The following is a 15672-nucleotide window of genomic DNA, read 5'->3' as shown; positions in this document are numbered from 1 at the left end:
TCAAACTGGTAACTTACAGTTGGAATCTTACTACCATCTTGATTTTTTAGACTCAGCTCTTGCAGTAACTCATCCTTTCCCTTTTGTATCACCAATATCTCCCTCTCTCCTAGATTGTACTCATCAGGAATATAAATATACTACAGAAACACACGCAATTTAAAACAAAAACAAAATCAAAACCCTTCCAAGATCCAATATTCCATCAAGTTATATATATATATATATATATATACACATACACATACACATACATGTAGGTATTTTTAATATCCTTGGGAAAACTCTGAACAAACTCTACAGAATATTTCCTCAGTGCCCATTCACTCTAACCTAAATTAATCTCAAATACATTTTCAACCTTGTCATCAAAACATTGCTATATCATGATCCTTGACCATTTTTATGGCCATAGCCACTACCCACCCCTTTTCCCTCATACTACTTGAAGTTTTAGTAGATATTATTCTATTATCCCTTAAAACATATCCTCTCAATTCTGAGAAACAATTCTCTCATATGCCTACTTCCAATGCTAATTTCCATTTTGATATCTTCATTTTTATTCTTCCTTTCTTCTGCACTAATTTGTTGTTAATATCATCTACAGTATTTACCTTAAATATTATAGCTTTCTCACTAAGAACATGACCTTCCACGTCCCTACATTGTTTCCCCTTTTGGCACATGTGCAATTTTTTTAATGTCCTAAGTAACTAATATATCATTTGTGTTATTTGAATCAGTTTTAGGTGACTGATTTTTCTCCTCATTTTAAGTTGTTTCCTGTTCCTATGGAAATTGATAGTTTTTTTTTCTTGTTTTTGTTTTTGTTTTTGATGTCGAATAGTGCAAACTGTACTTTTATGTGATGGATGGTTTTGTTTTGTTTTTAAAGATTGTATTTATTTGACAGAGAGAGCAAGGGAGCACAAGCAGGGGGAGCAGTGGAAGAAGAGGGAGAAGCAGTCTCCCCACAAAGCAGGGAGCCCAATGTGGGGCTCAATCCCAGGACTCTGGGATTATGACATGAGCTGAACACAGATGCTTAACCATCTGAGCCACCCATGCACCCTGTGATGGTTAGTTTTTATTACTATGCATATTCTTCAGCTTTGTTTTGGCAAGTATTTAAGTTACCTTTAAACAGATAGATTATTTGGTTTTTGCTTTTCAGCTTTGTTAGAGAGGACCAGGATAACATTTGATCTAGGGTTAGTTTGGTCTCACTACTAAGTTAATACCTAAAGCTACATGTCTAGTGAACTGTGGGATTTTCTACTGTCGCTAGTTTGATTATAATTTATTGTAAACCTGGTGTAAAATCTCATTCCACTCAATTCTAATCCTTCATATAGGCCTTTCTCTGGCCTTAAGTAGTTTTCCTTAAATGGATGTACTATTCTAGACCCATATGAAGACTCAGCAGCCTCTCTGCAGATCTCTGGAATTCTCTCTCCATGTAGCTGTCTCCTTCCTGATACTCTAAGAACTCTAGTTTTAGTCTCCCCAGATTTTTAGTTCTTCCTCTTCAACTCATGCTATTTGTCAGGCTCTTTCAAGTTTAACCACACTTGTACTACATCCTGCAAAATTTCTCCAGGTAGGAAGAAGCTGTGAAAATAGTAGGGCTTACACAGTTTGTTCCCTAATTTTTGGAGATCACCTACACTTGTTGTGTGATATCCATTGTCTTGTGTTTTTTGTCAAATTTCTTATTGTCTTGGGTGTCATATTTGCCCAGATCAAAAGTCTTAGTCTGAGTTTACCCTAATGCTGAATCAGATAAATCTGGGCCACTGGGAGAAAAATCTGGCTTTGCCAAGTACCTTACCTAAGACGAGAGGCTATGCTAGCAATAAAAGAACAAGGAAAACAATTTGATCCAGAAGAGACCAGAGTTTCAATTGGTAATAGGCAAATTAGTGAGATACTCAAAACACTTGTCCCAGGCGTGCCTGGGTGGCTCAGTAGGTTAAAGCCTCTGCCTTCCACTCAGGTCATGATCCCAAGGTCCTGGGATGGAGCCCCATGTGGGGCTCTCTGCTCAGTGGGGAGCCTGCTTCCCTCCACACCTCTATCTGCCTGCCTGCCTACTTGTGATCTCTATCTGTCAAATAAATAAAATCTTTTTCTTTTTAAAGATTTATTTATTTATTTATTTGACACAGAGAGAGAGAGAGGGAGAGATCACAAGTAGGCAGAGAGGCAGGCAGAGAGAGAGAGGAAGGGAAGCAGGCTCCCTGCTGAGCAGAGAGCCCAATGCGGGACTCGATCCCAGGACCCTGAGATCATGATCTGAGCTGAAGGCAGTGGCCCAACCCACTGAGCCACCCAGGCGCCCCAATAAATAAAATCTTAAAAAAACAAAAAACAAAAAACAAAAATAAAACAAAAACTTGCCCAGACAGCAGCTAGAATCATACACTGAGTGTAATATCCTATTAACATTTTATTTCAGAGGAAGCATGTAAATCTGAAAGAAAAAAGAAAATATTTGGAACATCACACTGTTCCTTTCTCAATAGGAAAATAAGAGCAGGAAATGTACAGCAGCCTTTCATAAGTGACTGCAAGAGGTTCCATATGAGAAATTTTTTTTGAAAACTACTGCAGGACTACTCATTTTACTATTGATGATAACAATATGCTTTAAGAAAAGGGGGGAAAAGGCAACTGGATGGCTCAGTTGGTTAAGCAACTGCCTACAACTCAGGTCATAATCCTGGAGTCCTATAATCGAGTCCTACCTCGGGCTCCTAGGGCTCCTAGCTCCAAGGGGAGTCTACTTCTCCCTCTGACCATCTCCTCTCTCATGCTCTCTCTCACTGTCTCTCTCTCTCTCTCAAATAAATAAATAAAATCTTAAAAAAAAAAAAAGGAAAGAAAAGAAAAGGAGAAAACACACTTTCTTCTCATCTGGGTTAATCGGTGTGACCATACATCAACTAATATTTGAGAGGTGACAAAGTAAATAGATGGTCTCGACAATCTGACATTTCCCATCATATCTTGTTATATTAGCCATTGACTGAAAAGGATACTGAGAACATTATAGCTAAGGAATTTCTTCTTCATATTTTGTGGCTCGGTGGGTTAGGATCATGACCTCATAATCAAGTTGGACATATTTGCTTTGTGTGAGGAAACCTTTTGTTTCTTTGGAGGCAGGAAGCTTTTCAGGTTCTGCAAACTTCTTGTAGCAGCAAAGAATCCATACACATTTATTGTATCTTTGCTCTACTTAGAACCTGTATTTTCTGAGACTAATTCATAAGTATTATGGGTGTGCCCATGGTTAGTACTTTCTTTTTACATAAGAGCTCTTAAGAGCTCATATTTGTAACAATAGATTAATCACTACTCTTCTCTCATTCTATCATAACTTGGTTAGGATACATTCACACAGCACTGCTTTCTCTCCTGATCACTCACTTAATTCATTTAATCATTCATTCATTTATCCATTCATTCACTTACCCATTAATTTATCAAACATTAATACTGAGTACCCACTCTCCTTTTTCCTAAGATCTTATTACTGAAACTGAAATTTAACAAATTGAAACCTTACCTTTGATTTACCCTCATTCTTTTATTTACCTATTGTTGTAAAAATCTTTCCTAAAATATGGTTTAACTCTTTTTTATAAGGACATGTAAAAGGTGTCTGAGTACAGATTAAACTTTGTTTTTTGAGAATCAGGGCCTAATCAAAATTTCTGAGATTCTGGGGCACCTGGGTGGCTCAAATAGTTAAGCAACTGCCTTTGGCTCAGGTCATGATACTGGAGTCCTGGGATTGAGACCCACATCAGGCTCCCTGCTCAGCAAGGAGTCTGGTTCTCCCTCTTACCCTCCCCCTTCTCATGCTCTCTCTCTCTCTCTCTCTCATGCTTTCTCTCTCTCTCTCTCAAATAAATAAAATTAAAAAAAATTTTCTGAGATTCTGACCTAAGAGGGAAAATAACAATAGTCTTTAGCCTTGTATCCCTATCCATCAAGAGTAATTAATACTCAGGCCTGAGCAGAGGACATCAGGTAGCAGGATTTATCTTAGTTGGATGTACTATCTAAACAAATCTTTAAGAGCAGCTAATATTTATTGACTATTAACTGTGCTAGGCATTGGCACAAGTTTTGTTCTGTTTCATCTTTAAAACAGTGTCTTGAGGTGTGCCTGCTGGCTCAGTTGGTTAAGCATCTGTCTTCAGCTTAGGTCCCAATCCCAGGGTCCTGGGACTTGACCCAAACTGGGCTCCCTGCTCAGCAGGGAGTCTGCTTCTCTCTCTCTTTCTCGCTCTCATTCTCTCTGAAATAAGTGAAATCTTTAAAAAAAAAATAGTTTCTTGAGCTAAGTACTACTCTTAACCATAATTTTGCAAATAAGAAGACCAAGAATCAAAACAGTTAAAAGCTTTCCCATGTACACAACAGTAGTGTCAGAATTGAACCCAGGTCATATCATACAAGAGCCATACTCTTAACCAATTTGCTTTACTAACTCCTTAATTCATTGATGGTGCACAGAAACCCAGTCTTTCTACCTTTGATGGTGCTTTAGGTCTTGATTCACTTGACTTATGAACTCACTTATTTCTTAAATTTCAAGTTTTGGTATATGTTTGTAATATTATAATTTCTTTCTCAACTTCAGTACTGATGGCCTACTGCCTTTGCCTCTCAGGATTATCAAACAAACCAGATCAAATGCAATTCAGGCAGTTCAGGGCTTCTCTTGTAAACCTGGAGAACTCTGGCAACTCAGCAGAATTCTTTATAAATACAGATTCTTACAAAGGAATACGTTGAAAAGCTTTTCATAGTTATTCCAGAAAGAAAGTCTGGCCACTCAAAGAGTAGGACTTAATATTACAGATGTGTTTCTACTAACAATCATGTAGGGCTCAAACAACTAGTAATTGTTAGTTAAGATGCTTGCTTCCTTCTTTAAAGTCTTCATAAAGTCTTATAGAGCCACCTTCTTCCTCCATTTTAAGTGTTTGTAAACTTGTCAGCATGAACTATGGCAGAGGTCTAAATGCTGTTCATTTATATTCTCTTGTGAGGTCAAGAAACCTCTCTTAAATATAGTCTCAGAACCTAAGTTATTATAAAGTCAACACTATAACTACTGATGTTCTTAGATGTTCTTCTGGAAAATATTTTCATTTTTGGCCTAATGAAATATATTACTTATCTCCCCTACTCTAGAGTCTTCTTTACCTAGTTCCTTTGGTAGGCGTATTCCTTTCTGTTTCCTTAAATCTTTTCTCCATGTAATACTTGGCAATACAATGGCCATCATATTCTAAGTATTTAAAGAAAAACAAGCAAATTACATAATCTGAACAAAGAGAATAAAAAAAGTTTGGACTGATTTTGACTATTTCTCCTTTTCCAATGACAGATTACCTGTCTTTATTTTATGTGTATTTATTATTTATCATAAATATGGTATCTATAAAATTGGATAAAAAAATTAGAAATATGAAAAATATACCTCACTCATATCACCCCTGTACAAGCACAATTAATACTGTAGAATATCAGTTTCCAAATTTTCTTAATACAGGTTATTTTAATTCAGTTTTAATCTTGCAATTTTTTGATTACACATGTTCTTAAATACATTTTTAATCATGAAATTTTAAACGAGTTCTCTCTTACAGCATGCATGTGTGAAAATCTAAATGTTCCATGATTTCAAACAACACTGAGATGATTTTTCATATTTGCTATTTTTTCCTTGGTCTAGGAACTCAGAAGTTACATTTTTAGAGCAAAATAAATGTGTCTGAGCCTGTGTTTAGGGTACTTTAATGGTTTTATTGGGATGAAAAAAACCCTTATATTAAAGTGGATCTGATATTTAAGAGAGTCAGTGGTACCACAGAAGAAAGCACCACGAAATTGCTAGAAGTCATGTAATTCACATGCATCTTGTGATCCTGTTCTTGCCTGTACTTTAACATTTGTTTCCACTGTGGAATGGTTGTACCTGTCTGGATTTAAGACTAAACAGACCTAATTACATAAGCAAGCTCCTGATCAAAGTTCTGCATTTGTTTTTGAGGCACTCAACAGCAGATCAGGAACTATATTTTTAAAACAGAAAAAGTTTTTTGGCAGCATGATGGTCCTATTCCAAAATGGTAGGAAATTATGCTGAGAATTTGCTACTGGGCTACCAGACTCCACACCACATTCTTATTTGCCACTTCTACTTTAGCCATATCAGATTTACTGGATTGTATGGCTGAACTGTCAAGAAGCTTGTACCATAATCTGGATTTGTTCCAAATCTTCTCATAATCTTAGTGCCAATCAATACTCGCAGCCTGCAGAGTCCTCTAATAATGGATCAGAGTAGTATTCTCAAGTGTGGGATATGCTGCCTCCCAGCTCTAAGCATCCAGCTCTCTGCCTCATTATAGTCCTTAGTGTCCCATTTTTTAAATATCAGAATCCTAAATCTAATATAAGTGAACTGCCAAAGTTGTAATGCCAACACTTTTCACATATTCCTGCTTTTATAATTTGACTCTCGCCCTAATTTTCCCTGCTGGTCTCCTTAAATGCATCCATAGAGGCCCCATGTGTTTCACAGCATGCCTTGAGTTGATAGTTGGCAGATCTGAACTTACCATATTCCTTCCCAAAACTTATTAAGCAGTTAGCAAAGTCTTCCAATTAAACAATTCCCATAATTAGTATTTCTTCACACTGTTCAAGGGCTATAACTATCTCATGACCTGCACTTCATTTTCTATCTATAGGTTATCTCAACCCACCAGATGAGATTCTTTGTAATTGTTATGGTACTGTTTACTAAGGGTTGTCTTTTTCTTTTTTGTTTACTGGAGGTAGCACTGGGGTCATGATTTTCATCTGATGGACAAATGATCCAGTCCCACAATTCTAATGAAACTGCTTTCTAGGCCAACTCTAAGGTATTGACTTTCCTAAGTTACCCCAAAAGTAGGGCCTGAAACTGTAGCTTATTGAAGATACTTTATTTGGAAGTTATCCCATATGCTCAAGTGAGGCACGGAGGCAGGAATACAAATAAGGACAAAAAGCCAATTAAAAAAGTACATTATTAAATTGGCCATTTCTATCTATTCCTGGGATCCTGTTTAACAGCCTAATGCAGTGATTATCAGAACTATCTACCAGAGAAACAAAAAGAAATGTTCACCCTTTTACTCTTACCCTGCCTTTGTCAAGAGCAGTCTTTTCACAGGTAGCATTAATTCCCTGACTGGATTGCTCACGCCTGAGGAAGAAACGGTTGCTCAGACATACCATGCTAAGATCTCAGAGAGGCTCAAAGGCAATCAACAAGACCTGTGAAGGTCAAATTGTACCTGTGTGAATCTAGTCAAAATGAACACTGAAACAGCTGGGGCATGGAGTAAGAAACTAAAGATTTGAAACGGCATGTGAGAAATGCTCGATGTAGGTCCTCTTATTCTATTTATCTCTTCTTTTTCCCTTATGGAAGACAAAAGAGAAATATCAGTAGGAACTCCTCCTTTCAAATTTTGTTTTCCTTTTTATTTCATGTGGTTCTAACCTTCATTGTATTTCTTTATCCTCATTTAGGAAAAATAGCGACTTTTGCCATGAACTCTACTGAATTCAATGGCTGCCAGATTACAGAGATTCAAAGTAGCATGTGGGGAAATTAAATACATAATATATATTTTATACATATTTTTATATGTATATATCTACAGATTTTGCTAGACTGATATTGTCCTCCCAGTACATGTAGCATTTCATATTTATTTCAGCCAATTTTGACCTAATTGAAGTTCAAACTGAGTTATTATCTTTTGCTTTTCTTTCTTGGATTGCTGCAAGGACTTAGTAATTTTCATTTCTGCTTGCCTTCTGTCACTCCATTGGTCATATCTATGTAATCATATTATATGTTACCCCTTCATAAGCAATTCTCATTCTCTTCACCATAGCCCTTCCTGCAGTTTATGAAATGGTACTAATACTTTCATTTTTATAAATAAGGCCATGGTTATTCTAATGAGGTAAATAGCAAGTATAAAGTCAAACTGTAAATTAGCTATGTAGCCAATATGAAAAAGATTTTATCATTAGCTCTCAAAGAAGGTAAATATTTTATCTTATTCTATTAAAGTTATTAAATACTAATCTCGCAAAGGTGAAATAAAAAATAACTACACAAAGAAAGAAAAAATTAATTTAGCACCTCTTGTGATTTAGTTTCTTGCTTGTATAGGAGACAAAAAATGAGACAGCTTCATTGATGATCTCTGCGTCCATTTCAGCTCTAATATTCTGTATTTTGAAGTAAACCCTGTCCTTGTTATTGCAAGTATTCTCTCTTTCTGATACTGACCCTGATTAATAAACTGACCATTCCATGCTGAGCCATGAGGGTATAGTCAAAGCTCTTTTGAATGAAAACATTAGAAACTTACTCCAATTAGCTTAAAGAAAGAGCAGATAAAGAGAAGAAAATTTATTGTCAGCATTTTAGCTAATCCACACAAAAGCCAATAGCAGGAAGCAGTTATACCTCACGAGTGACAGGAATGAGGAGCTCTTAACTGAAAAAATGAGATGGCACTCTTTTCATTCTGAGCTTCATGGTCTCTTTGGCCTGTGTTTCGCCAAATACGTGCTTCATTCTTTTCCCTGGGTACATAGATCAAATTAGCATCCTCACAGCCAAATAAGTCATCTCAACCAAGTTTTACCACACTTATCAATTTAAGTGCATTACAGAGACCAACTGAAATTGTTCCATCCCAAATCTAAATTCAAGAAAAGAAGTTTAGGATTGGTCTGACTTCAGCCAGGTATCTGGACAAATCTGTGACAGGGGGCAAATCTCCTAGCACAAACTTAACTGCCAGAATACAAACCTGTTCATAGGGTAGAGAGTTTTGTTAAAAGTTTGGAAAGGCCAGATTGAGAAAACACTAAAATGAATCTAGTACACAGAGGAATGATGAGATTATTTCAAAAGGTACAGAGAATGAATTGCTAAAATTGACAATCTTCCAATCAGCAAATATAAACTTTACAATGTTAGAAAAAACTCAATGTGACATGTAATACTGGATTTCTATGAAAACAATAATCAATTCTTTTCCATCACATTTTCTCCATTTGAACTATGAATTTTATGTCCATATTTTTTCTATTCGTCTACAGAAGAAATGCTTCCTATAAAAACAATTACTTCAAGCAGTCATAGACATGTGCACTACAAAGTTTTAAAGCCTCAATATCTCTGACTAATTAAATGTCTCTCTGATATAGCCAGTGGCAGGGGCTCTCATGATGATGCTAACGACCTGTGAAATCTAAGCAGCTCAGAAGTTCTAAGAGCACAAATTAAGAGCATGGAACCATAAAATAAAGACTCAGCTATTCTTTTGAACATTTAGGGTTTACTGTAACCAAACTGAAATATAATAGTTTTGAACTAAATTTCTGTATGAAAAACTCAAGCTTAGTGTGAAATGAAATTTAACAAAGCAGATGTAATATGAATGTACTGAAACAAATGTGTAGAACAGAAATGCTAACAGGCACTTAAGTGTATGCTATTAAAAATATGAAAATGTGTGAAAAGTAAGGAATTCCTAAGAAAAAGATAAAGGTGCTGTATCTGATTTACTATTACAATATTTCCTACTTATCATCCAAGCAATTCTCTCCTTTCCACTATTAACCTGCTAATTATAGGCCACTGATTGTTACTCCTCAGTAAATAGAAGTCTCAACTGATACATCAACTGTATAATAGTAGCAAAGGGGAAAATGTATTGTTTTTAAAAAGACTTTTTTTTAAGGTAACAAGAAAAACAAATGTTTTTGTAAAAAAAACTGGGCTAAATTCCCATTTTTATCTACTGTATATAAAACATCTGGAAACCAGTCAGTGCCATTAGAAATATTAAGCACACTGAGTTAGAAAAATACCTAAAGTGTATGATAACCCCATGAGTAAAAAAAAAGCTATTTATGAAAACATAGTAGGATAAATAAATTTTTTATCTCACATATTCAAATCTCTCATTGCTATAGTATTCTTTAGTTTTCAAATTATGGACACATATGCAATCTGAATTCTCAACTGAAACAGCATAAAGAGAAAGTATAGGTTGACCAGGGAACTAAGGTCAAAGGTACTGAGTTGTCACATAGTTAAGGCTAGGGTCAGAATTTATAATCCAATGATTATCTTTTACATATAACTGGAAACAATTTCTATTGGATTTATAATACCTTTAATGTCCATTTTCTGATATCATGACAATCCTATGAGAACAGACACAAAAAACTGAAAATAACAATCATTTTATGATGGCAGGCCATACCAGAGTATTATGTTCTTTATCATTACTACTTAAAGGGGAAAATAAAACAAGTATTTGTTTTATGAGAATTATTTCATTCTTCTTAAATGCAACAGCTTAATGTGAAGTAGAGTTACAAATAGTTTCACTTTATTCCTAGCATTGTTCAGAATATGAAAAGTTCTTGAAAACTGAACCAATATTATTTCAGAGGCAAATAACTTATGTGTATTAATGAGTACAGTTTTGATGCTTAAGTTAGTAGCCTTTTCGGAGATTATCTAACAATCACACACACAATCACAAAAGTGAGTGACACAGTAGCACCAAGGTCCAACTTCTCCTATATCTCACTTTGTGCTGCAAGACAGGGCATTTTCATGGCCTAGTCTTCTGCCTCGAGATGGATGTGTCTGGTGCAACTGATACTTCTTGACTATAATATGTTTCTTTCAAATGGAATGCAGTATAAAAATGGGACTTTTCCTTTTCTCTAAAAAGTTCGACTAAAGGCTCAAAGTCAGACATGATTAACGATATATGTTCCTACTTTCTAAGAAACATAGTCACATACTCAAAGGATATACTAAGAGGTAGCTGAAAGAGGTGATCATCAACCTCAATAGACTATATGAGAGAAGAGCAGTAATTTAGTAGAGGAAGACTTCTTTCAAAAGAATTCCAAAACCCAAAACCATTCCCATGGTTTTTCCTCTCTCTCTTAATCATGAAGGACAGAAGGATACTGCATCTGCTATAATTCAAGCCAAATGAAAGGGCAGTCAAAAGAAACAGTAATAGGAATTCTGATGGTTCGTAAGAAGAGAAATAAACATCACACTGTCTACTTGAATGCTGAATGAATGACAGAGATGTATATAGACCATGTAATTATTGGAATAGGTAGGGGAGAGAGATTCTTGGGAGAATCAATAAAGAACCCTCTGATGTTTGAGAGAGAGTCATAGAGATTGGCACCTGACTGATAAAGGTAGATGCTGACTAGAATATCCCTAAGTGGCAAGAAAATTAGAAAGAAAACCAGTTGCTTTCTGAGGTAGTGGGCAAGGGGTTGAGTTTCCATGCTCTAACTCCATGAAAGGCAACTGAGTTTCACACATCATGAAGAGATACTGCTCAAAAGAATGATATTCTGGATAAGGTGATATTAGCAGGGGGAGGGAGATCACCACTGCATCAAAGCTGGGGGAGTATGATAAGTCAGCTGGAGAATACAATGGCTGTTAGAATATGCCTAAAAGGTCTAGAGGAATCTCCATTAATCGACTTTGAAACAATTACCTATATTCTCCTTAAAAGAACCAGAATTTTAAAAATGTAACTAACTTACCCAAGACAGAAATACAAATTTAACAAGGCTAAAAGAGGGGTGCTAGGGTGGCTCAGTCAGTTAAGCACCTGCCTCCAGCATAGGCCATGATTTCAGGGTCCTGGCATCAAGTCCTGTATCCAGCTCTCTGCTCAGAGGGAGTCTGCTTCTCCCTCTCTCTCTGCCCTTACCCCTACTCTCTCATTCTCCCTCTCTCTCAAATAAATCTTATTTTTAGCATACTGTTAAATCTAATGTTAAGTTTTAATCTCTCATTAAATTCAAAATTTTAGCCTTCCCTCTTTCTCCACAACCCCACCTCCACAAACCCCTGCCAGTGCTCTTATACTTCACTGCTAGCTCACTGAGAGGAGTAGGAAAATGGATGCATGATCTATTTCACTGACCTCTTAAAACCTCCAATATCTAACCCTCATTTAGTGATTTTAGTGCCTCCAAGATTAAACAAAGTGGAGAGATTTCAGAATCAGCATAACATTCTATTAATTTAGCTTTAAAAAAAAAAACACTGCTTTTTATTTAAAAAAAAAATTTAAAGATTTATTTGAGAGAGTGTGTGAGCATAGGCATAGGGAGAGAATCTTTCTTTCTTTTTTTTTTTTTAAGATTTTATTTATTTATTTGACAGACAGAGATCACAAGTAGACAGAGAGGCAGGTGGGGGAGGGGAGCAAGCTCCCTGCTGAGCAGAGAGCCTGATGCGAGGCTCAATCCCAGGACCCTGGGATCATGACCTGAGCTGAAGGCAGAGGCTTTAACCTACTGAGCCACCCAGGCACCCTGGGAGAGACTCCCTGCTGAGTGAGAAGCCTGATGCAGGGCTCTGTCCCACAACCCCTGATATCACGACTTGAGCCCAAATGGAGAGTGGGATGCTCAACTGACTGAGCCACGAGCCTTCCACAAACCTGCTTTTTAAAACTGCTTCTATCATAAGCTCATTCCAGGGCTTTTGTACTCTCAAGGTCCAACCATTAAAGGTCCATTAATCATTGACTCATCTATATTTTCTTCTTTAGGAAGATGAAATTTGGTAATACTATTGTGGTCCCAGAACTGTTCAGCAAATATTCTAGCTATCTACCTTCTCCACAATGTACTCTGGCCCCAAAAATATATTAGTGGTATGTATCACAATGACAAAAGGTTTGATAGACTTATCATGATTCATCACATTTATTCTTTAGTAACCAGGGATAAATGTATCGAGAGGATGCTTATGAATGTGAGGGTCACCATATCACTTTCCATTAACAGATTTCATAGTAAATCACATGACATTACCATCCCTTGAAACAACCTCAGTTTATCCTCTCAGGTATTAAAGTTAACTTGAACTAATCCTTTTATTATTTTCAAAATTCATTAAAATAAAATTAAAAACTACCTCTTTTCTCTCATTTGTTATAATTTCCAGTTCCCTATACAATTAATCCCTCATCAAGGATGGCTCTAAAGCCACATCTCTGTAATTAAACAAATGAAATTTCAGTGTGGACTCTTTTCTCATAAGGAACTCTATTGCACTCCAAATCGTTTGCATTACTTAAGAGATGTGTCATAAAAATAAAAATTTCAAAATAAGTAAAAAAAAAAAGACATTACAGTGGGTATGATGTAAAGGCTGCTAAAAAAGGCTGTAGTCTGAAAGACCTCTTTTAGATATGTTTTTCTCAAATATATATGGATATATATATTCACATCCATATATAGTTATACCATATATGTGTATTGTTAGAGAAATATAATTAAAAATTAAATCTTCTACCAACCCAGAAAACTTCTCCACAAAGGCATGAGAAAGAAACCAATTTTGTTATTGAATTAGAATTAAACCAGAATGTGATGTGCATCAGAAGCAATCTGCTAAGAGACTGCAAAAGCAGAAATAAATTTTACACTTTTATATAGCCAAGCAGATACAATTCATTACGTACATGTTCTCAAGATAAACAAAACTAGTCCTCCAGTAAGAGGACGTGACAACACCATTTGTCACACACAGCTCATCTTAAATTCACTGGGGTGGTCATCTATGTTTGCTAAGAGGTTTTGTCCAAAAAATAAAAAATAAATAAAAATAACTAAACCCACATCTTTATGACAGGAGGTAAGTAATTTTGGAGCTAGATGACTTGCTAAAGTTAGGCTTCTATCTTACCATGGAAACTGGGTAATAAGGGTGCTGTCTTTCCTAATGATTACCTTTTAATGAGCCAGTTCCCAGGCCCTTGAGAAAGGCATTTCTGAGTTGCAACACAGACATAATAAGTCTTATTTAGCTTTTAAAGTAATTCATATACATTTCAAAGACACAGGAAAAGATGTTACAATTATAAGTTTTCTTGTAAGAGAAGAGAGAAAGCAAGAGAGCTCGGAGGCAAGGAGACATCTCTCGTCCCTTACTTTCAGCAGGGAAAATTAAGTTTCTTATTTTTAATTAGTATTTGCCCTTACAGTGTATGTGTAGGAACTTTCCTACCCATTGCATTAATTTAAGAAGTAATAGTAGTTCACAATTTTTTTTAATTATAAGAAAATAAACCATCTTTTATTCTTCCAATATTTTAAGCTCCCAGGCAAAATTAACTTTAGAAAACCTACTTTAGGGTAATCATTGAAATAGACTTTGCCTTCCCAATCAGTTGTCATGGTCTATTGTCAACAATGCTTGTTAACATATAATTTTAAGATACCTCTCTAAGCTGTATATCAGAATTTCCTATGGCACAGGATAGCATTGTTTATTTAAAAAAATTTAATGTGGGCGCCTGGGTGGCTCAGTGGGTTAAGCCGCTGCCTTCGGCTCAGGTCATGATCTCAGGGTCCTGGGATCAAGTCCTGCATCAGGCTCTCTGCTCAGCAGGGAGCCTGCTTCCTCCTCTCTCTCTGCCTCTGTGCCTACTTGTGATCTCTCTCTGTCAAATAAATAAATAAAATCTTTGAAAAAAAATTTTTAATGTAAAAAAAATGAAAAATTTATATTGATGTATTTAATGCATTAAATACATGCGAAGATAATAAGTGCACTGATCAATGGTTTTTTTACAAAACTAACAGGATGAAACCAGTCCTTTGTAGGACAGAACATTACCAGAAGCTCTGCTCATACCTGTTACCACTCACTATGATTCATCGAAAGTAACTACTATCCTGAGCTCAAAAAGCATAGATTTGTTGTGCCAATTTTTGAAATTTACATAAATGAAATACAGAGAATTCACTCTCTCATGTCTGGCTTCTTAGGCTTATAATCATGTTTGGGAGCTCTATCTTTGCTGTGATGTGTAGAATGCAAAGTTCACCTTCAGAGTTGTATGGTAATTCAGTGCAAGAATCTTCCATGATTTATCTACCTGGCACTAATAGAGATTTGGTTTACATTAACGTGGAGGCTACCATGAATAATGCTACTGTCGATAATGCTCTGTATGCCTTTTGCTGAACATATGAATGCATGTGTTAGGTATATGCCTGAAAGCTGAATTGCTAGGTCCCAAGATAGCAGTTCATTCACCAGTGGTTGATACTGACAACCACTTCCTAATGTAATTACACCACTCTCACTTTAGCCACTGTCTTACTCCATTTGGGCTTCTAGAACAAAATACCACAGACTAGGTAGGTTACAAAAAACAAAAATGTACCGCTCACAGTTCCACAGACTGGGATGTCTGAGATCAATGCACCAGCGTGATCTGGTGAAGGCCGTCTTCCTGGTTCACAGCCAGCACTCTTCTCATGGGTCCTCACCTAGTAGAACCAGCTAGGGAGCTCCCTGGGATCTCTTTGTAAAAGTATAAATCCCATTTATGGGCGCTCCACCTTCAAGATCTAATCACCCTCCCAAAGTTCCTACCAAATAATAGCATTGCCTTCGAGGGTTAGGATTTCATTATGTAAATTTGGGATGGATGGAAATAGGGACAAACACTCAGAGCACAGCAGCTACTTTTTGTGTGAATA

Source organism: Mustela putorius, unplaced genomic scaffold (assembly GCF_011764305.1).
Source record: "Mustela putorius furo isolate JIRA1106 unplaced genomic scaffold, ASM1176430v1.1 tig00537350_pilon_pilon_pilon, whole genome shotgun sequence".
In the NCBI taxonomy this organism is placed as follows: domain Eukaryota; kingdom Metazoa; phylum Chordata; class Mammalia; order Carnivora; family Mustelidae; genus Mustela; species Mustela putorius.
Note: the sequence above shows the minus strand (reverse complement) of the source record.